At 49.3% G+C, this 22,042-nt stretch overlaps 2 long non-coding RNA genes and 1 pseudogene across 2 annotated transcripts; 1 reads left to right on the forward strand and 2 right to left on the reverse strand.

The window, feature by feature from the left end:
• Positions 1 to 1,547: 1,547 nt before the first annotated feature.
• Positions 1,548 to 22,018, reverse strand: LOC138425033 (uncharacterized). The gene is made up of 4 exons (XR_011251064.1): positions 21,831 to 22,018; positions 2,686 to 2,817; positions 2,506 to 2,596; positions 1,548 to 1,960 (listed from the first exon to the last, which is right to left on the reverse strand). It is a non-coding gene; the product is annotated as an uncharacterized lncRNA (long non-coding RNA).
• LOC138425035 (uncharacterized) lies at positions 8,237 to 9,316 on the forward strand. The gene is made up of 2 exons (XR_011251066.1): positions 8,237 to 8,688; positions 9,043 to 9,316. It is a non-coding gene; the product is annotated as an uncharacterized lncRNA (long non-coding RNA).
• On the reverse strand, positions 15,818 to 17,976 carry LOC138929792 (iron-sulfur cluster assembly 1 homolog, mitochondrial pseudogene; annotated as a pseudogene).
• Positions 22,019 to 22,042: the final 24 nt, after the last annotated feature.

Genomic DNA, 22,042 nt, shown 5'->3' on the forward strand with positions numbered 1-22,042 from the left:
GGCAGGACTGGCTCCGTAATCTGCAGCGCTGGTGCAAAATGAGAATGCAGGACCCTCTGCTCAAAAGCTGTAAAGACTCTGAAGACAATGAAAGCAGAGCACTGAGCCGGGGGTCCTTCTCGGGGGCCCAGAAAGGCCCACCGGCCACCCCTCCTTGAAGCCAGAGCTGGTCACAGACAAGATCAACCGGGAGGACGGTAAGTGACGGCGAGGGTGGCTCGGTCACGTCTGACTCTCTGCGACCCCGAGTTTGTGGGATTCTCCAGGCCGGAATCCTGGAGTGGGGAGCCAGTATCTCCCGGGGACCTTCCCAAACCAGGCATCGAAGCCTGGTCTCCTGTGCTGCGCGGCTCCAGCTCCCACCCCTGGTTCCTGGCGCTCAGGCCTCAGGATCTCTTCTCCTGCTGACCCAGGAGGGCTCCACTCGGACGTTCCCGGCAGGACCTCGCCCCCGGCTCCTGCCTGCCTGCCTGACATCCTCATCTGGACGCAAAGGAGCCTCCAGCTCGGCTCGCACACTGGCGGCTCGTGTCCCCTCCGCCTGCTCCGTCTGTACGTTCCCACCTCTGCTCATGGCGACACCACTCCTCCCACCGTCAAACCCTGCCGTGTCCTGGGCGCCTGGCCTTCCCGCCCACAGCTGACCATCAACAACCATGTGGGCTCTGGTTTTAAAGACAACAGGGCCGCCTGGTGGCTCAGGGGCAAATAACCCGCCTTCCAATGCAGGAGACACAGGCTCCAGCCCTGGTCTGGGAAGACCCCACAGCCCAGGGGCTTCTAAGCCCACGGGCCACAGCTACTGAGCCTGGGCTGAGAGCCTGGGAGCCACAGCTCCTGCGGTCACGGGCCCGGAGCCCGAGCTCCGCACCAGGAGAAGCACCAGCAGGAGAATCCTGAGCCCCAAGCCCAGAGGGCCTCCGCCTCGGCAGCGGCAGGAAAGGCTGAGCGGCAAGGAGCCCCGCACAGCCGAGTAAATAGATACAAGGATCAGAAAACCACAAGGCAAGCTCACTTGTGCTTCCTACCCCTGCCACTCTCAGCCCAGCCACCGTCCTCAGGAAAACTTCCAAGTAACCTCCCGGGTCCTGCACACGGGCCGAGGGGCTCTGGGGCATCAGAGCCACTGTGAGGGGCCACAGGCTCTGTGAGAGTCAGAGGAGGGACACAGGAACCAGGAACCCGGGCCGTGGAGACCGCTAGGGAGGCTCCTGGACGCCCTGCAGAGAAAGGCGTCTGTGTAGGTAGTGCCTGACGGGAGGGGTCAGACGGTAGGATCCAGGCCCATGAGCGCCACAGCCACGGTCTGGAGTTTGAACTGGGTCTCGGGAGTTCTATGAGGCCCAGAGACCTACAAGCTGTCCCATAGGATGTGTGATACAAGACGGAAGGAAGACCCGCCACACGGACTGCCCCTGATGATACAGCAGAGGGGAGCATGGGGAGAGGAAGCCAGGGTTTGCCCAGATCCACATCGGCCACCAAGGCCACAAGAGGCTCACGTTCCTTAAGGTCAGCCATACATGACCACTGCAAAAACCATAGCCTTAAGTAGATGGACCTTTGTTGGCAAAGTAATGTCTCTGCTTTTCAATATGCTATCTAGGTTGGTCATAACTTTCCTTCCAAGGAGTAAGCGTCTTTTAATTTCATGGCTGCAATCACCACATGCAGTGATTTTGGAGCCCCCAAAATAAAGTCTGACACCATTTCCACTGTTTCCCCATCTATTTGCCATGAAGTGATGGGACCAGACGCCATGATCTTCGTTTTCTGAATGTTGAGTTTTAAGCCATCCTTTTCACTCTCCTCTTTCACTTTCATCAAGAGGCTTTTGAGTTCCTCTTCACTTTCTGCCATAGGGTGGTGTCATCTGCATATCTGAGGTTATTGCTATTTCTCCCAGCAATCTTGATTCCAGCTTGTGCTTCTTCCAGCCCAGCATTTCTCATGATGTACTCTGCAAATAAGTTAAATAAGCAGAGTGACAATATACAGCCTTGACACACTCCTTTTCCTATTTGAAACCAGTCTGCAGAAAGGCAATGCCAAAGAATGCTCAACTACCACACAATTGCACTCATCTCACACGCTAGTAAAGTAATGCTCAAAATTCTCCAAGCCAGGCTTCAGCAACACGTAATCGTGAACTTCCAGATGTTCAAGCTGGTTTTAGAAAAGGCAGAGGAACCAGAGATCAAATTGCCAACATCCGCTGGATCATGGAAAAAGCAAGAGTATTCCAGAAAAACATCTATTTCTGTTTTATTGACTATGCCAAAGCCTTTGACTGTGTGGATCACAATAAACTGTGGAAAATTCTGAAAGAGATGGGAATGCCAGAGCACCTGACCTGCCTCTTGAGAAACCTATATGCAGGTCAGGAAGCAAGAGTTAGAACTGGACATGGAACAACAGACTGGTTCCAAATAGGAAAAGGAGACACATAGGGGACATGAAATCCTTCTAAAGTCAATTAAAACTCAAAAGATTTTGAAATGTTACCTTTTCCAACTAGTTTTCCATATTGATTACTTTTAAGAAAGTAGCATTTCATCTGAAGAATATTTCCCTATCTAGTTGAATCTGAAGGATCCTGCCAAAAACAAAGAAAAAGAAGGCAATGATCGTCCCGACCCAGGAATGCAATGAGTATCAGCATAGTGTCAGCGCAATCACACTTACCTTATAAGAGGTTTTCTGGAAGCTATTTCAGAAGTTTTCCAACACTGTCCAGAAGGGAGGAGGTGTCCATGGTTTTCAAAGTGTTTATTTCCTAATCTGCCTTTCAGCTCTAGAGAAGAAACCGAGTTGGTCCTGGAAAGCAAACCCCAACAGGTCTGGGTCACCCGTCAGAGCACCATCTCCACCACCACCACGTCAGTCCCCCTTGGCCTCCTAACTCTCAGCCCAGGGAGCCCTGTCCGGGTATTGTTAGCAAAAGACCATGCCTGCAGCTCTGCCTGCGGGCACTCAGATGCCATTTCTCAGCAGCCTACAAAGAGCAATGCTGAGCATGGCCCTGTTCTGCAAAGCTTTCTGGAACTTTGAAGGCCTTTCTGCCTCTAAACTTGTTTCCCCCATGAGTGCTCCACCCTTGCATAATGAAGATTGTCAACTCAAATAGCAGGAATCTCTCGGCCTCTCCCACGAGCGTGGCACTGGGCTGGGTGCTGGGCACCTGGCTGAGGACACGATCTCTGATCTGAGGTGCCTCACAGGTGATGAGAACACCAGAAGTGCTCAGAAGTAATTCCTAGGTGTTATGAGAAAACATCTAGATGGTGGCAGCCACACACAAATTCCCCAAGAAAGTCCCAGGCAGACACTTTACTCCAGACAGACTTTATGTAGGAGCTTCCATGTTCCCCACTAGGTGACCGGCCTTAGGACAACCTCATTCTCGTTGACTTGGTTTTGTGTCCATACCTCAACTGCAGCGTCAGGACAGATTTCCAAAGGGATGGTGAGGCTTCCTGGGGGATGCGATTATGCACAAATGTTAAAGCTCTTCAGGGAGACGCAGAGGGAAACAGCATTTTAGATCCGGGTCTGCCTGGTGATGTCAGAGAACAGGTCCTCTGAGAATGGCCTGGGAGGTCCCTGGAGGTGGCCGTGGGGGGAAGGTACATGTGTCCCGGAGGGGATTGAGGAGAAGACAGTGGCAGGAAGGAGCCTTGAAATCGGAGCCAGGCCAGATCGGGAAGGGCCTGTACCCAGCACACGGAACCCAGAGAAGGGCGCCCGGTGGTTCCGGGTTCCGCACAGGAAGTGCTGGGCAGTCGGCTCCCTGCTCCCTCACCTCCTGAACGTGACTTCAGGTTCCGGATTTGTCCCAGCTCACAACCTCTCACATGTGAGTGGCTTTTCCACCTGGAATACCGGTCAGATCCTAAATCCAGAAGACCTCGTCTGTCCCGCACACCTGTCTTAGCACCCCTCACCCCAGCTCTCACCCCAGCTCAGAGCACGTGCGTGGTGGGCTCTGCTTCAAGACGATCCACAGACTGTTTTCTCTGCAGAAACACTGCAGGACCCATCCCAGAGTCTCGGGTGTTCCTGCCCTACGAACACAAGGGTGAGACAGAAACCCCCAGGGCAAGCAGAGACTTTAAAAGAGCGATTTTCCCTAAACTCGTTTAATATGGTTTTTCAAGTATCAGTTCAGCTCAGTCGCTCAGTCGTGTCCGACTCTTTGCAACCCCATGAATTGCAGCACGTCAGGCCTCTCTGTCCATCACCAACTCCTGGAGTTCACTCAGACTCACGTCCATCAAGTCGGTGATGCCATCCAGCCATCTCATCCTGGGTCGTCCCCTTCCCCTCCTGCCCCCAATCCCTCCCAGCATCAGAGTCTTTTCCAATGAGTCAACTCTTCCCATGAGGTGGCCAAAGTACTGGAGTTTCAGCTTTAGCATCATTCCTTCCAAAGAACACCCAGGGCTGATCTCCTTCAGAATGGACTGGTTGGATCTCCTTGCAGTCCAAGGGACTCTCAAGAGTCTTCTCCAACACCACAGTTCAAACGCATCGATTCTTTGGCACTCAGCCTTCTTCACAGTCCAACTCTCACATCCATAAATGACCACTGGAAAAACCATAGCCTCGACTAGATGGACCTTTGTTGGCAAAGTAATGTCTCTGCTTTTCAATATGCTGTCCAGGTTGGTCATAACTTTTCTTCCAAGGAGTAAGCGTCTTTTAATTTCATGGCTGCAGTCACCATCTGCAGTGATTTCAATTGGCTCCTAGCCAGTGGCTGGATTTACTGTGCTTACTTGTTTGTGTCATGCACAACCCTCCGAGCCAGAAGGTGTTGTGTGAGAGCAGAGCCAGACGTCTCGGCTCAGCACGCTGAAGTGGAAGAGAAGGGTGTCGGGGTCCCCCAGTCCCCTGAATGGGGTGCTTCTTCCCAGAGAGGCTCGCAGCTTTGGGCATCCCTGGGCCCCCGCTCCAGCTGTCCGCCTGCCCAGGAGTTAGCGTCCAGCCATCTGGAGCCAGGCCTTGTTCGATGTGTCCAAAGGAAGGACAGGAGGTGGGGGGCCTCGTCCTGCTGCTGGCCTCTCCATGGGAGTCCAGGTGAGCCCTGATCCAGGAGCAGCTGCCTGGACGCAGTGCCGGCCCCAGGCTCCTGTGATGTTCGCAGCCGTCAGGGCAGACGCCCGGGAACGCCTCTGTCCCCAGGAGGAGAGGCAGGAGGCCCACAGGCCCACCGGGAGGCGTGCTGCCCTCTGCCTGCTCTCAGAGATGCTGCTTTAGGGCCCAGGCGTTGCAGGCCTGGCTGAGGGCGTTTCACTGGGAGCCAGCAGGACGCTCACCCCCACTGTGCACGGAGCCAGGGCCTCTGCCCACTCGTCGTCAGCTCTGGGCCTTCACGCTCCTGACAAGAGGGCTCTCTCCTCTACCGTGGATGCAGGCCGCCCCTGTGTGCCAAGGCCTGAGGGACTTCCCTCTGTCCAGCTTGTATCCCCGTGGTAGGAGATGGCTTTAACCAAGGATGAAAAAACTGAGCTCGAAATGAGAAAAAAGCTTTTCATTTTTTCCTCCCTCTTCTCCCAACAATAGCTACATGGACTTAATCCCACCAGGCTCCTCTGTCCATGGGATTCTCCAGGCAGGAATACTGGAGTGGGTGATTGTTTTCTTCTCCAGGGGATCCTCTCGACCCAGGGATCAAACCGGTGTCTCCTGTACTGGCAGGTGGGTTCTTTACCATCTGAGCCACCAGAGAACTCCCAAAACGATACATAGGGGACATGAAATCTTTTTAAGAATCAATTAAAAATCAAGAGATTTTGAAATGCTATCTTTTCCATCTGAATTTTCCCTATCTGATTACTTTCAAGAAACTAGCATTGTATCTGAAAAATATTTTCCTATCTGGTTGAATCTGAAGGATCCTGCCAAAAAAAAAGAAAAATAAGGGCCCTAGAAGGAAGCATTTTCAGAAGTTTTCCAACACTGTCCAGAAGGGAGGAGGTTTCCATGTTTTTCAAACTCTTTATTTCACGATCTGACTTTCAGCTCTAGAGAAGAAACAGAGTTGGTCCTGGCAAGCACACTCCAGCAGGTCTGGGTCACCCGGCAGAGCACCATCTCCCACCACCACCAAGGTCAGTCCCTCTTGACCTCCTAACTCAGCCCAGTGAGCCCTGTGTGGGTATTGTTAGTAAAAGACCGTGCCTGCAGCTCTGCCTGCGGGCACTCAGATGCCATTTCTTAGCAGCCTACAAAGAGCAATGCTGAGCATGGCCCTGTTCTGCAAAGCTTTCCGGAACTTTGAAGGCCTTTCTCCTAAACTTGTTTCTTCCAAAACTTTGAAGACCTCCTAAACTTGTTTCTTCCATAACTTTGAAGGCCTTTCTCCTAAACTTGTTTCTTCCATAACTTTGAAGGCCTCCTTAACTTGTTTCTTCCATAACTTTGAAGGCCTCCTAAACTTGTTTCTTCCATAACCTTGAAGGCCTCCTAAACTTGTTTCTTCCATAACTTTCAAGGCCTTTCTCCTAAACTTGTTTCTTCCATAAGTTTGAAGGCCTTTCTCCTAAACTTGTTTCTTCCATAAGTTTGAAGGCGTTTCTCCTAAACTTGTTTCTTTCATAAGTTTGAAAGCCACCTAAACTTGTTTCTTCCATAACTTTGAAGGCCTTTCTCCTAAACTTGTTTCTTCCATAACTCTGAAGGCCTTTCTCCTAAACTTGTTTCTTCCAAAACTTTGAAGACCTCCTAAACTTGTTTCTTCCATGACTTTGAAGGCCTTTCTCCTAAACTTGTTTCTTCCATAACTTTGAAGGCCTTTCCACTAAACTTGTTTCTTCCATAACTTTGAAGGCCTTTCTCCTAAACTTGTTTCTTCCATAACTTTGAAGGCATCCTAAACTTGTTTCTTCTATAACTTTGAAGGCCTTTCTCCTAAACTTGTTTCTTCCATAACTTTGAAGGCCTTTCCCCTAAACTTGTTTCTTCCATGACTTTGAAGGCCTTTCTCCTAAACTTGTTTCTTCCATGACTTTGAAGGCCTTTCCCCTAAACTTGTTTCTTCTGTAACTTTGAAGGCCTTTCCCCTAAACTTGTTTCTTCCATGACTTTGAAGGCCTTTCTCCTAAACTTGTTTCTTCCATAACTTTGAAGGCCTTTCCCCTAAACTTGTTTCTTCCATAACTTTGAAGGCCTTTCCCCTAAACTTGTTTCTTCCATGACTTTGAAGGCCTTTCTCCTAAACTTGTTTCTTCCATAACTTTGAAGGCCTTTCCCCTAAACTTGTTTCTTCCATGACTTTGAAGGCCTTTCTCCTAAACTTGTTTCTTCCCTAACTTTGAAAAACCTTTCTTTAAACTTTTTTCTTCCTGACCTTTGAGGACCTTCTCCCTCTAAACTTGTTTCCCCCATGAGTGCTCCATCCCTCCATAATGAAGATTGTCAACTCAAATAGCAGGGACATCTCGGCCTCTCCCACGAGTGTGGCACTGGGCTGGGCGCTGGGCACCTGGCTGAGAACATGACCTTGACGTTAGGTGCATTGCAGGTGATGAGAACACCAGAAGTGCTCAGAGGTACTTCCTAGATGTTATAGAAAACATCTAGATGGTGGCAGCCACACACAAATTCCCCAAGAAAGTCCCAGGCAGACACTTCACTCTGGACAGACTTTATGGAGGAGCTTCCGTGTTCCCCACTAGGTGACCGGCCTTAGGACAGCCTCATTCTCCTTGACTTGATTTTGTGTCCCTACCGTCAACTGCAGTGTCTGGACAGATTTCTAAAGGGACGGTGAGGCTTCCTGGGGGATGCGATTATGTACAAATGTTAAAGCTCTTCAGCCAGATGCAGAGGGAAACAGCATTTTAGATCCAGGTCTGTCTGGTGATGTCAGAGAACAGGTCCTCTGAGAATGGCCTGGGAGGTCCCTGGAGGTGGCCGTGGGGGGGAAGGTACATGTGTCCCGGAGGGGATTGAGGAGAAGACAGTGGCAGGAAGGGGCCTTGAAATCCAGGCCAGATCGGGAAGGGCCTGCACCCAGCACACGGAGCCCAGAGAAGGGCGCCCGGTGGGTCTGGGTTCCGCACATGAAGTGCTGGGCAGTCAGCTCCCTTGCTCCCTGCAGCCCGGTCCTCAAGTGTTTTAGCTTCTGTAAAGAAACAGGAGGTGGCCAGGAGGAGGAGCCCCAAGTCCCAGTGTTTGGCAACACGGAAAGACAGATCAGGTTGATGGTTAAAAATGAATGTTGATTAACCAGGCCATTCCTGGATCACGAGGCTGACCCAGCACCGCCCCAGTGATGTCAAGCCCCCGAAATGGCACCAGGAGCTGAGATGAAGGACGTGTGAGTCACAGAGGCGCCCTTGGGGTCTGCAGCCCAGTCAGAGAGCCGGGACCCCTCCTCCCGCTCACTAATCTCACCCCACCGCTACCCTGCGTGTCACATGGCAGAAAAGCCGGACTTCAAGTATGGCTGTACAGAGGGTTTTTTCCAGACCAAGGAATTTTATGAAAAGTACAGAGATCGAAAGCTTCAGTTTCACGAAGAAGTTTTTCTCTAAAATCCCTGTTCCGTCCTAATGTGGATTTATGACGCAGAGGAAAGGACCAGGTTAGACCTAAAGAGACACTCAAGAAGCCAGTCAAATGATAGGGGTAAAATTTCCTGAGACTCAGAAATGATGCAATCGCAGTGTGCCTCAGAAAGGGGTAAGAGGTCCTGGGTGGGGCGGCGAGGGTGGCGGTGACCTGCCCAGGAACGGAGAGCTGGGAAGGGAGGACCCAGGGTGGTCCCCCTACAGGACAGCGGGAACAGGGAGTCAGGGGGACGCACAGGCTGGGGTACAAGGGGTGGGCGTATGGGAGTGACGCCAAGGAGGGGGGCCGCAGAAACAAGAAGGGAGGCAGACATAATTCAGAGGCAATATTCAAATTCAAAATCAGAGTTTCAGACGTGTATCTCTCAGCCCGCGTTTAAGACATGTGCCAGCGTTGCTCGTATTTCCTTTCCATGCATGTCTGAACCTGACTTCCTGACAGCAGTTACACCTATTTGCTCCACAGAGTTGGTGGGCAGTTTCCAGAAGACAGTGCGTGTCACGTTTGTTAACCTCAGCGAGAAGTGATGGGAAGTGCCAGGGTCCAGCCTCGGTGGATCCCGGGTAATTCGAAGCAGAGATGGAGTCGGCGTCCTAGGAAAAAGCTATTTAATTAGAAGTATAAAGAGAGATTAGAAAAGAATAGTGTAGTAGGAAAATTAGTGGAGAAAAAGATCCTGAATAACTTTGTTTACGTGGGAGTCCAATAAAACCTCAAGACAAGAGGCTTGCACCACCTACATAGGCCAGCGGCGCCTGCTTGAGTAGCGGAGGGTGCCCCGCCTTGGGCCCCCTCGCGCGTGGGCCTTAGAGACCAGGGCAAAATTAGCAGGCTTGGCAAGCACTCACGCTCCAGATGGGAATTCAGCCAGAAAAACGGAGAACAAGAAAGAACGACTTGGGGGAATCAGTCTTTCCAGAGACTGATCCGTTTCCTTTATTTTCAGGTTTGCTTATATACCTTTTGTTACACATAGAGACAAATGGAAATTTTAAAGTCACGCGGGGGTCAGCAGTCCTGACCTCTATCAAAATCAGGTGCTTCACATAAATGTATACAAAAAGGTCTTAGGGGTTTTTACATCATCTTCTGGCCAAGGGGCCTGCTAACATTTTATGATCCTTTCTTTCTGATAACGATCAGTCAACCAGAAAACTTATTTTCCAGGGGTGATTTTTCTTATACCAGGCACCACCCTCTGAAGGTACCAGATAAAATTGCATTCCTATAGGGTGAGGGTGTAGTGGGTCACAGTTAAGAGAAGAATTTACTTACCTTAAGGTTAATATGATTAATCTTAAAGGTTAATATTTATTTCTCCTATATGCTAGTTATATTCATTATAAGGGCAGGGAATATGGAGACTTAGCAGCAAATATTGGCCCAACTAATGAAAACCCTTCACCAGTATAATTTCTAACCAACCCACTATACTAATAATTTCTAACTTCCTAAAAATATCTGCCTTTAGTAAGTTTAAAATATCTCATGCCTCTCACAGTTGGGAGGCTGTAAACAATCACATGTGGCCAGACGACCATGTTCAGGCAGGCTAGATAATCTTCAGAGGAGTTTGTAAGTTGAAACACTCTTGTCACGCCCAGGAATTTTTATCGACTGGAGCTGCAAGCTAACTCCTTCTCCAAAAGAGGTGCTGGGGGACAGCCCCCCGTAAAGTCAGAAGTGTAGATGAGAGCATGAAACAGTAAAGTAGGCAGATTCTGGTTTGGGGGGTAGATGCTCGGGAACAGGGGGTTTCCAGAGGCTCAATCCCACCTTTGCGTATGCTGAAGCCTCCTTCCTCATGACCTTTGCCACGGACGGAGGTCCTCACACCGGCTCCAGGCAGGGAAGCTTGGTAAATATCTGTCTCCACCTCTGTTGATGCGAAATACTAAAAGGGACTTTGCATGTCACCCACTAGGCCCCCAAAAAGAGACCTCCAGACACATCGCTGTGCTGGAGATGTGGTGGGTTCCGACGTGAAATGGGCCCGATTACGGGTCCAGCCAGCATTGCTCACAGGCAGCACCGCTGACAAGTGGGGTCTGATGACCATTCCTGACGTGGCTCCTGTGCCCCTCCACTAGAGGCCAGCTGCGCCTCCCTCCATTAGGACAACAGAAACACCTCCGGGCGTACCACCTGTCTTCAAGGGGGACAGTGCCCACCAGCTGATAATGATGTCACAGACTCATTCAGCCCAGGAGGGCACAAACCACGATAACCGGAGGAAGACAGGAAAAGTCTCTTTGGGCTGAATCTAACCTGGCCTGGGGAATACAGGGAAGGGCATATACAGAAACGAACGTGAAAATGCTTCACCAGCAATTTCACAGAATTTTCCAGACCCAGCGGAGACTTTGTCACGATGAGAGTTTAGGTGATTCCTGTATCCCCCACCACCCCGACCCCCACCCCAGCCAGCGATTACCTGCTCCATGAGCAGAACCAGGACCCTGGGGAAGCCCAGTTGGGATCCCTGGATGCATCTCAGGTGAACGTGCACACACCCTGGCGCTAAGTGCTGTTGTTGATCACATTACATGTGAATTACATACATGATATGGAGCGTATGTTAATGTCCTGCGTACGGCGAGGTTCCAGGACACATTCTCCCTGAGTTTGTGGTGATTGGTTATCGGAAAACAAGACACCTGTTTACTCACAAGCAGTCAGTCCTGGGTGCCCGGGCTCATAACCGGTGACTCTGAGCAACAGGCCCCACGGGGCCCGAGCCCGTTTCCCTCAGCACCCGCCACCAACACTTCTCTGACCCGGAACCACGCACACTCAGCTCTCAGAGCCCAGAGCGGCACGCCGGGGGCAGGGCAGGCGTGACCCAGCTCTAAGCAGGGGGAGACGTGGCTGAGGAATCAGGTGAGTCTGAGACAAGAACCGCGGAAAGCCCCCGACTGCTGCTGGCTCTCCTTCAGGCTGCTGTTTGCACCACCATCCAGAACAGATTTCTGCAGATAAAGAGTGCAGTTCTCAGTGAAGAAAAGCCAATTTAAGTCCCCATGTCCTGAATTGGTTTGCCAGAAGTTTTACCTTCATTTTCTGTTCAAAGGATTCCTTAACAAAAGAAACCCCTTGTTCAGTTCAGCAGGAACCCTCAGTCATGTCCAAGTCTTTGTGACCCCATGGAGTGCAACACGCCAGGCCTCCCTGTCCATCACCGATTCCCAGAGTCTGCTCAAACTCATCGAGTCGGTGATGCCATGCAACCATCTCATCCTCTGTCACCCCCTTCTCCTCCAGCCCTCAGTCTTTCCCAGCATCAAGGTCTTGTCCAATGAGTCAGGTGTTTGCATCTGGTGGCCAAAATATTGGAGCTTCAGCTTCAACATCAGTCCTTCCAATATTCAGGACTGATTTCCTTTAGCATCGACTGGTTTGATTTCCTTGCAGTCAAAGGGACTTTCCAGAACCTTCTCCAACCCCGCAGTTCAGAAGCATCAATCCTCTGACGCTCAGTCTTCATTATGGTCCAACCCTCCTACCCATATATGACTCCTGGGAAACCAGAGCTTAACCTTTGTCAGAGATTACCTGCTCCCTGGATTAACCTTTGTCAGTAAAGAAAACTACCTTCATGGCGACATCTTGTTTGAGGTCAGACCAATTAACTGGTCCTCTGACCCAGTCAAGTTGACGCACAAAATTAACTGTCACACTGGGCTACCTCGTTTTTCTGGTGGTCAAGTATGGATGGGAGATCTGGACCATAAAGAAAGCTGAGCACTGACGAATTGGTGCTTTTGACCTGTGCTGTTGGAAAAGACTCTTGAGAGTCCCTTGCACTGCAAGGGGATCCAACCAATCCATCCTAAAGGAAATCAGTGCTGAATATTCACTGGAAGGACTGATGCTGAAGCTGAAACTCTGATAGTTTGGCCACCTGATACAAAGATCTGACTCACTGGAAAAGACCCTGATGCTGTGAGAGATTGAAGGCAGGAGGGGCAGGGACGGCACAGGTGAGATGGATGGATGGCATCACCGACTCGATGGACATGAGGTTGAGTAAGCTCCGGGAGCTAGTGATGGACAGGGAGGCCTGGCGTGCTGCAGTCAATGGGCTTGCAAAGAGTCAGACACGACTGAGCAACTGAACTGGGTTACCTGTTTCTCTCATGGAAACACAGGCTGTGTGGAGTTGAAAAGCCAATTATGGAAATATCCCAACCAAAATGTGTATATATTTTAATGTGAAAAGACTGGATTGAGAAGATCTTCCATTTCTCAGGATTTGCTTTGCGCTTGCCTGGTACTCGGCATCTGAAAAAAGACTATTTTTCTCCATAAAAAATTCTGTAGTCCACGGCAGGACTGGCTCCGTAATCTGCAGCGCTGGTGCAAAATGAGAATGCAGGACCCTCTGCTCAAAAGCTGTAAAGACTCTGAAGACAATGAAAGCAGAGCACTGAGCCGGGGGTCCTTCTCGGGGGCCCAGAAAGGCCCACCGGCCACCCCTCCTTGAAGCCAGAGCTGGTCACAGACAAGATCAACCGGGAGGACGGTAAGTGACGGCGAGGGTGGCTCGGTCACGTCTGACTCTCTGCGACCCCGAGTTTGTGGGATTCTCCAGGCCGGAATCCTGGAGTGGGGAGCCAGTATCTCCCGGGGACCTTCCCAAACCAGGCATCGAAGCCTGGTCTCCTGTGCTGCGCGGCTCCAGCTCCCACCCCTGGTTCCTGGCGCTCAGGCCTCAGGATCTCTTCTCCTGCTGACCCAGGAGGGCTCCACTCGGACGTTCCCGGCAGGACCTCGCCCCCGGCTCCTGCCTGCCTGCCTGACATCCTCATCTGGACGCAAAGGAGCCTCCAGCTCGGCTCGCACACTGGCAGCTCGTGTCCCCTCCGCCTGCTCCGTCTGTACGTTCCCACCTCTGCTCATGGCGACACCACTCCTCCCACCGTCAAACCCTGCCGTGTCCTGGGCGCCTGGCCTTCCCGCCCACAGCTGACCATCAACAACCATGTGGGCTCTGGTTTTAAAGACAACAGGGCCGCCTGGTGGCTCAGGGGCAAATAACCCGCCTTCCAATGCAGGAGACACAGGCTCCAGCCCTGGTCTGGGAAGACCCCACAGCCCAGGGGCTTCTAAGCCCACGGGCCACAGCTACTGAGCCTGGGCTGAGAGCCTGGGAGCCACAGGCCTTGAAGGCCTTTCTCCTAAACTTGTTTCTTCCGTAACTTTGAAGGCCTTTCTCCTAAACTTGTTTCTTCCATAACTTTGAAGGCCTCCTAAACTTGTTTCTTCTATAACTTTGAAGGCCTTTCTCCTAAACTTGTTTCTTCCATAATTTTGAAGGCCTCCTAAGCTTGTTTCTTCCATAACTTTGAAGGCCTTTCTCCTAAACTTGTTTCTTCCATAACTTTGAAGGCCTCCTAAACTTGTTTCTTCCATAACTTTCAAGGCCTTTCCCCTAAACTTGTTTCTTCCATAACTTTGAAGGCCTTTCCCCTAAACTTGTTTCTTCCATAACTTTCAAGGCCTTTCCCCTAAACTTGTTTCTTCCATGACTTTGAAGGCCTTTCTCCTAAACTTGTTTCTTCCATGACTTTGAAGGCCTTTCCCCTAAACTTGTTTCTTCCGTAACTTTGAAGGCCTTTCCCCTAAACTTGTTTCTTCCATAACTTTCAAGGCCTTTCCCCTAAACTTGTTTCTTCCATGACTTTGAAGGCCTTTCTCCTAAACTTGTTTCTTCCATAACTTTGAAGGCCTCCTAAACTTGTTTCTTCCATAACTTTGAAGGCCTTTCTCCTAAACTTGTTTCTTCCATAACTTTGAAGGCCTCCTAAACTTGTTTCTTCCATAACTTTGAAGGCCTTTCTCCTAAACTTGTTTCTTCCATAACTTTGAAGGCCTCCTAAACTTGTTTCTTCTATAACTTTGAAGGCCTTTCTCCTAAACTTGTTTCTTCCATAACTTTCAAGGCCTCCTAAACTTGTTTCTTCCATAACTTTGAATGCCTTTCTCCTAAACTTGTTTCTTCCATAACTTTGAAGGCCTCCTAAACTTGTTTCTTCCATAACTTTGAAGGCCTTTCTCCTAAACTTGTTTCTTCCATAACTTTGAAGGCCTCCTAAACTTGTTTCTTCCATAACTTTGAAGGCCTTTCTCCTAAACTTGTTTCTTCCATAACTTTGAAGGCCTCCTAAACTTGTTTCTTCTATAACTTTGAAGGCCTTTCTCCTAAACTTGTTTCTTCCATAACTTTGAAGGCCTCCTAAACTTGTTTCTTCCATAACTTTGAAGGCCTTTCTCCTAAACTTGTTTCTTCCATAACTTTGAAGGCCTCCTAAACTTGTTTCTTCCATAACTTTCAAGCCCTTTCCCCTAAACTTGTTTCTTCCGTAACTTTGAAGGCCTTTCCCCTAAACTTGTTTCTTCCATAACTTTCAAGGCCTTTCCCCTAAACTTGTTTCTTCCATGACTTTGAAGGCCTTTCTCCTAAACTTGTTTCTTCCATGACTTTGAAGGCCTTTCCCCTAAACTTGTTTCTTCCGTAACTTTGAAGGCCTTGCGCCTAAACTTATTTCTTCCGTAACTTTGAAGGCCTTCTCCCTCTGAACTTCTCCCCCCATGAGTGCTGCATTCTTCCATAATGAAGATCGTCTACTCAAAATGCAGGACCAGGTTGGACATAAAGAGACACTTAAGAAGCAATTCAAATTATAGTCATAAAGATTTCCTAATTCAGAGTTTAGGCCATCTCAGTGTGACTCAGAAGGGGGTAAGAGATCCTGGGGGCAGGGGGACGGTGGGGGTGATGGTGACCTGCCCAGGAACCGAGGGAAGGGAAGGGAGGACCCAGGGTGGTAGGTTCCAACGTTAAAGGGGGCTGATTACATGTCCAGCCAGCATTTCTCAAAGGCAGCACTGCTGACATTTGGGGTCAAATGACCATTCCTGCTTCTGTTGGGTCCCTACCATCTCTGTCCTTTATTGAGCCCATCTTTGCATGGAATGTTCCCTTGGTATCTCTAATCTTCTTGAAGAGATCTCTAGTTTTTCCAGTTCTATTGTTTTCCTCTATTTCGTTGCATTGATCACTGAGGAAGGCTTTCTTATCTCTCTTTGGTATTCTTTGGAACTCTGCATTCAAATGGGTATATCTTTCCTTTTCTCCTTAGCTTTTCACTTCTCTTCTTTTCACAGCTGTTTGTAAGACCTCCTCAGACAATCATTTTTCTTTTTTGCATTTCTTTTCCATGGGGATGTTCTTTTTTTTTTTTTTTTACTTCTCTCTTTTTTTTTAATTGGCAATTCAATCTCTACATATATACAGTATTGCATAAATTATAATGGGTTGACAATTATAGTAACAATATAAATTCATAAGCATTTACATAAAGCTGCTGCTCTAGGTTTTGGTGCATTTTGTGCCCGGTACCTTAGTAAACATGACAAACATAAAGGAACTCAGCTACTCCAATTCATAAGGACAGGCTTTCAAAAGCGGCAAATATGTCATCTCATAGAACACTTAATAAGTCAAATCCAGGAAAATCGATAACTAAAGGACAAAAGGAACACTGTTTAAGAAAGGGTGGTGATAAAAATGTTAGGTTAAAATATTAGGCTTAAATTTTTAGCAACTGGACTTAGGGTCCAGAAAGTGTACACATGCTGGTAATTACAAGAAAAGATCCCCGTCTTCTGCTTCAAAATCACTACCACATTCCAAAAGAACAATTCTGGGTTGCTACGGTGTCCTCTTCCCTGCTAGTGTGAACTACTGTTCCAAGTCCTAGTGAAATAAGATGGTAATTCACACAAATGGGTTTTAAAATAAGACTCTTCTCACCGCAAATAAAATAAAGCTAAATATGCTCTCCAAATTACAAGGAAATCTAATCAAAATGCTGACCAGATAAAGAAGCTGGATCACCCATTTACCTCCACTGACTGCCTCAGAGCACAGAACTGGTGTGGCACCTCCAAGAGAGGAGATGTGGGTGGTCCCCACTCTGCCCCAGTCCGGCCTGCAGTGTCAGGGGACAAAGCCCATCAGCATCCCTGGGGTTTTATTCCCCAGGTAAAGAATCGAGTGAGTGGGTTAGATGGCTTTTCAGAGGACTTCCTGCTATTTTTTTTTTTTTTTTGGCCTCGCCATGCAGCATTTTGGGATCTTGTTTCCCTGATCAGGGATGGAACCCGTGACCCTTGCAGTGAAGTGGGGAGTCTTAACCCCTGGACCACCAGGGAAGTCCCTTAAAGAGACTTCAAGAGAAAGGACCCGAGTCAGCTTGAGGCCTCACCTCTGGGCAGACACTGAAGAGTGGCAAAAGAAACGGACTTAAAAACAGGTGGGTGAAGTATTTACCTTCTGGTCTCATCACTGGGAACTGTTCAGCACTATAGTTCAAGGAAAGCTTTGTCCAGTATTTTAATCTAATGGCTGGGGATGCTACAGGGTGATAAGCAAAGGAGGCATCTGACACTGAAATTCTGGATAAAAAATGTAGGGACACGATACCAAGTCTGGGTAGGAAAACAGTGCCCCATCACAGGACGCCAGCAGTCTAGACTTCTTGCCTCTGAATTTCCAGTCATCAGTCTTGGTGGTAAGTGAAAGAGCTACCAAAGCACAGCTGTTAAGAATCCGTTTTCTGAAATCCTCCCAGGAAGGCCACCTCCATGGGACCAGTTCTACCAGAAAGGATGCAGGAAGGAGAAATTAACTTTTTCTTTACAGATCAGAAAGATGACCCAAAGAGAGCAATGGATTCTCATTTTCTGTCCCGTATAAAGAACAAAAGTATCAAATCTCCTGGAATCTGACACACTGGCTTCACTTTCAAATGCGTCACTTTATTTTCCTTGGAAGGCAGCCATGCGTCACATACCTTACGCACGGGACAGTCACATGGTTCTTCAATGAGCCCAGCACCTCCACAGCTCTCCTGGGGCCCGAGCAGCCCTGAGGAGTCAGATGTTAAAGCTTTCTCCACAGCCACACGTTCCTTTGATGTTTGGGTTATTGAACACAAACTCACTGGATAATTTGTCTTCAACAAAGTCCATTTCTTTTCCTAACAGTGTTAGCTGTGCTTTCTTCTCGATGAACACTCTGACTCCATCTTGAATAACTTCTTCATCAGAGTCTCCTTCTGTCTCTGTATTTTCTAAAGTGTAGGAAAGTCCATTACAACCCCTGGTTCGGACACCGACTTTCACACCAACATGTTCAGGCTTATCTTTAAGAAGTTGTTTTATCTTGTTTACTGCTGAAGGTGTCAGGGTGAGGGCGGCCCGGGTGGGCTGCAGCTTCCTCTTGCTCACAGCCCGGACAGTGGCCCGGACTAACGAAGCCGACATCCTCGCCGTTCTGCCGCCCCGGTGTTTAGGGCGGGAGGTCGGCCATCTCAACCTCTCTCCATGGACACCGCGGGCCCATGGGGATGTTGTTGATCCCTGTCTCCTGTACAATGTCATGAACCTCCATCCATAGTTTATCAGGCACTCTGTCTATCAGAGCTAGTCCCTTAAATCTATTTCTCACTTCCACTGTATAGTCATAAGGGATTTGATTTAGATCATACCTGAATGGTCTAGTGGTTTTCCCCACTTTCTTCAACTTAAGTCTGAATTTGGCAATAAGGAGTTCATGATCTGAGCCACAGTCAGCTCCCAGTCTTGTTTTTGTTGACTGTATAGAGCTTCTCCATCTTTGGCTGCAAAGAATATAATCAATCTGATTTCGGTGTTGACCATCTGGTGATGTCCATATGTGGAGTCTTCTCTTGTGTTGTTGGAAGAGGGTGTTTGCTATGACCAGTGCATTTTATTGGCAAATCTCTATTAGTCTTTGCCCTGCTTCATTCCGTATTCCAAGGCCAAATTTGCCTGTTACTCCAGGTGTTTCTTGGCTTCCTACTTTTGCATTCCAGTCCCCTATCATGAAAATGATATCTTTTTCGGGTGTTAGTTCTAGATGGTCTTGTAGGTCTTCATAGAACCATTCAGCTTCAGCTTCTTCAGTGTTACTGGTTGGGGCATAGGCTTGGATTACCATGAGATTGAATGGTTTTCCTTGGAAATGAGCAGAGATCATTCTGTCATTTTTGAGATTGCATCCAAGTACTGCATTTCAGACTCTTGTTGACCATGATGGCTACTCCACTTCTTCTAAGGGATTCCTGCCCGCAGTAGTAGATATAATGGTCATCTGAGTTAAATTCACCCATTCCAGTCCATCTTGGTTCGCTGATTCCTAGAATGTCGATGTTCACTCTTGCCATCTCCTGTTTGACCACTTCCAATTTGCTTTGATTCACGGACCTAACATTCCAGGTTCCTATGCAATACTGCTCTTTACAGCATCAGACCTTGCTTCTATCACCAGCCCCATCCACAACTGGGTGTTGTTTTTGCTTTGGCTCCATCCCTTCATTCTTTCTGGAATTATTTTTCCACTGATCTCCAGTAGGATATTGGGCACCTACCTACCTGGGAAGTTCATCTTTCAGTGTCCTATCTTTTTGCCTTTTCATACTGTTCATGCGGTTCTCATGAAATGGTAGGGACCTAACAGAAGCAGAAGATATTAAGAAGAGGTGGCAAGAATACACAGAAGAACTGTACAAAAAAGATTTTCACAACCCAGATAATCACGATGGTGTGATCACTCACCTAGAGCCAGACTTCCTGGAATGTGAAGTCAAGTGGACCTTAAGGAAGCATCACTATGAACAAAGCTAGTGGAGGTGATGGCATTCCAGTTGAGCTATTTCAAATCCCAAAAGGTGATGCTGTGAAAGTGCTGCACTCAATACGCCAGCAAATTTGGAAAACTCAGCAGTGGCCACAGGAACGGAAAAGGTCAGCTTTCATTCCAATCCCAAAGAAAGGCAGTGTCAAAGAATGCTCAGACTACCACACAATTGCACTCATCTCACACGCTAGCAAAGTAATCATCAAAATTCTTCAAGTCAGGCTTCAATAGCATTGAAGAAGTTGGAGAAGACTCTTGGGAGTCCCTTGGACTCTGCTTAAAACTCCTTGTCACAGTGACTCAATTTTATTTCTCATTTTACAATACGTTGCTTATTTCTGCACCAAGATAAGCTGGAAGGATAGAGCCAAGTGAATAAACCTGGGGTGAAAAGGGCTGGAGAAATTAAGGGTAGAAGTGAGATATTTGAGCCTCCCTCAATGTTTCAGTTCAGTTCAGTTGCTCAGTCGTGTCCGACTCTTTGCGACCCCGTGAATCGCAGCACGCCAGGCCTCCCTGTTCATCACCATCTCCCGGAGTTCACTCAGACTCACGTCCATCGAGTCAGTGATGCCATCCAGCCATCTCATCCTCTGTTGTCCCCTTCTCCTCCTGCCCACAATCCCTCCCAGCATCAGAGTCTTTTCCAATGAGTCAACTCTTCCCATGAGGTGGCCAAAGTACTGGAGTTTCAGCTTCAGCATCATTCCTTCCAAAGAAATCCCAGGGCTGATCTCCTTCAGAATGGACTGGTTGGATCTCCTTGCAGTCCAAGGGACTCTCAAGAATCTTCTCCAACACCACAGTTCAAAAACATCAATTCTTCGGCGCTCAGCTTTCTTCACAGTCCAACTCTCACATCCACACATGACCACTGGAAAAACCATAGCCTTGACTAGACCGACCTTAGTCGGCAAAGTAATATCTCTGCTTTTGAATATGCTATCTAGGTTGGTCATAACTTTCCTTCCAAGGAGTAAGCGTCTTTTAATTTCATGGCTGCAGTCATCATCTGCAGTGATTTTGGAGCCCCCCCCCAAATAAAGTCTGACACTGTTTCCACTGTTTCCCCATCTATTTGCCATGAAGTGATGGGACCAGATGCCATGATCTTCATTTTCTGAATGTTGAGCTTTAAGCCCACTTTTTCACTCTCCTCTTTCACTTTCATCAAGAGGCTTTTGAGTTCTTCTTCACTTTCTGCCATAAGGATGGTGTCATCTGCATATCTGAGGTTATTGATATTTCTCCCGGCAATCTTAATTCCAGCTTGTGCTTCTTCCAGCCCAGCGTTTCTCATGATGTACTCTGCACAGAAGTTAAATAAGCAGGGTGACAATATACAGCCTTGACGTACTCCTTTTCCTATTTGGAACCCATCTGTTGTTCCATGTCCAGTTCTAACTGCTGCTTCCTGACCTGCATACAGATTTCTCAAGAGGCAGGTTAGGTGGTCTGGTATTCCCATCTCTTTCAGAATTTTCCACAGTTTATTGTGATCCACACAGTCAAAGGCTTTGGCATAGTCAATAAAGCGGAAGTAAGGAGATACCTCTTGTCCAATGTAAGGAGCAGGGGCTGTACTTTCCTGGAACAGCCGTGAATAGATACCCCACGCCCAAGGTAAGAGAAACCCAAGATGGCAGGTGTTGCAAGAGGGCATCAGAGGGCAGACACACTGAAACCATACTCACAGAAAACTAGTCAATCTAATCACACTAGGACCACAGCCTTGTCTAACTCAGTGAAACCAAGCCATGCCTGCGGGGCAACCCTCAATGTTTACTACTCCAAAAATAAAACTAAGGCACTCACACCAGGGCTTTGCTGCTGGCATCTAGTGGGTAGAGGGGCAAGGACGGCCCTCCCACAGCAATGGATTATCCGGCCAGAGGTGAGTACAGGGTCACTGCTGACAGCCCCTGGCTTAGGCTTTAGGGCAGAGAAGGCACTAAGCTATCTGAAGGTGAGGGTCGCTCAGTCCTGTCCGACTCTCTGTGACCCCATGGACTGCAGCCCACCGGGCTCCTCTGTCCATGGGATTCTCCAGGCAAGGATACTCCAGTGGGCTGCCTTTTCCTTCTCCAGCAGGTCTTCCCCACCCAGGAATCGAACCTGGGTCTTCAATGCTGCGGGCCGATTCTTTACTCTCTGAGCCACCAGGGACGCCCCCAGCTCTCCCAGGTTTCCAAACTGAGCCTGTCATGTTTCAGACGAGGTCGCTAATTTCCCCACTGCGGTCACCGGCGCCCTGTCCGCCCTCCAAGGCTGCGCTGGGCGGGCAGGCCAGGGTCCCACCGTGCTTGGTTCACAGGGGCCTCTGTGCACCGGGAGGAGCGCGCCTGGCTTCGCGCAGAGACTCAAGCCCACGTGCCCGGGCGGCGCCTCTCAGGACCAAGTATCAGCCCGTGCGCCCCGCGAAGACCCGGGCTCGCCCGCTGAAGGCCTCCTAGGGCCGGGCCTTCGCTCCTCCTGCGGCCCCGGGTAGCGGTCCCCGCACTGGGGCCGGCCCGGACCCGCGGCTCACCTGGCGCGTGGCTCGCCCCTGCTGTTCGGCTCCGCCCCAACCATGCGGCACCGCCCTCCGGTCCGGTTCGGTCCGGTCCGGTCGGGCCCGGCCCTCCCCCTCTGCCCAGCCCCTCCCGCTCGACCCCGGCCCTCCAGCTCGACCCGGGCCGTTCGGTCCGGCCCGGCCCCGCCCTCCGGCCCGGCCGCGCCCCTTCGTTCGTTCCCGCCCTC

The sequence above is a fragment of the Ovis canadensis genome, chromosome 20 (genome assembly GCF_042477335.2).
Source record: "Ovis canadensis isolate MfBH-ARS-UI-01 breed Bighorn chromosome 20, ARS-UI_OviCan_v2, whole genome shotgun sequence".
Taxonomy (NCBI): domain Eukaryota; kingdom Metazoa; phylum Chordata; class Mammalia; order Artiodactyla; family Bovidae; genus Ovis; species Ovis canadensis.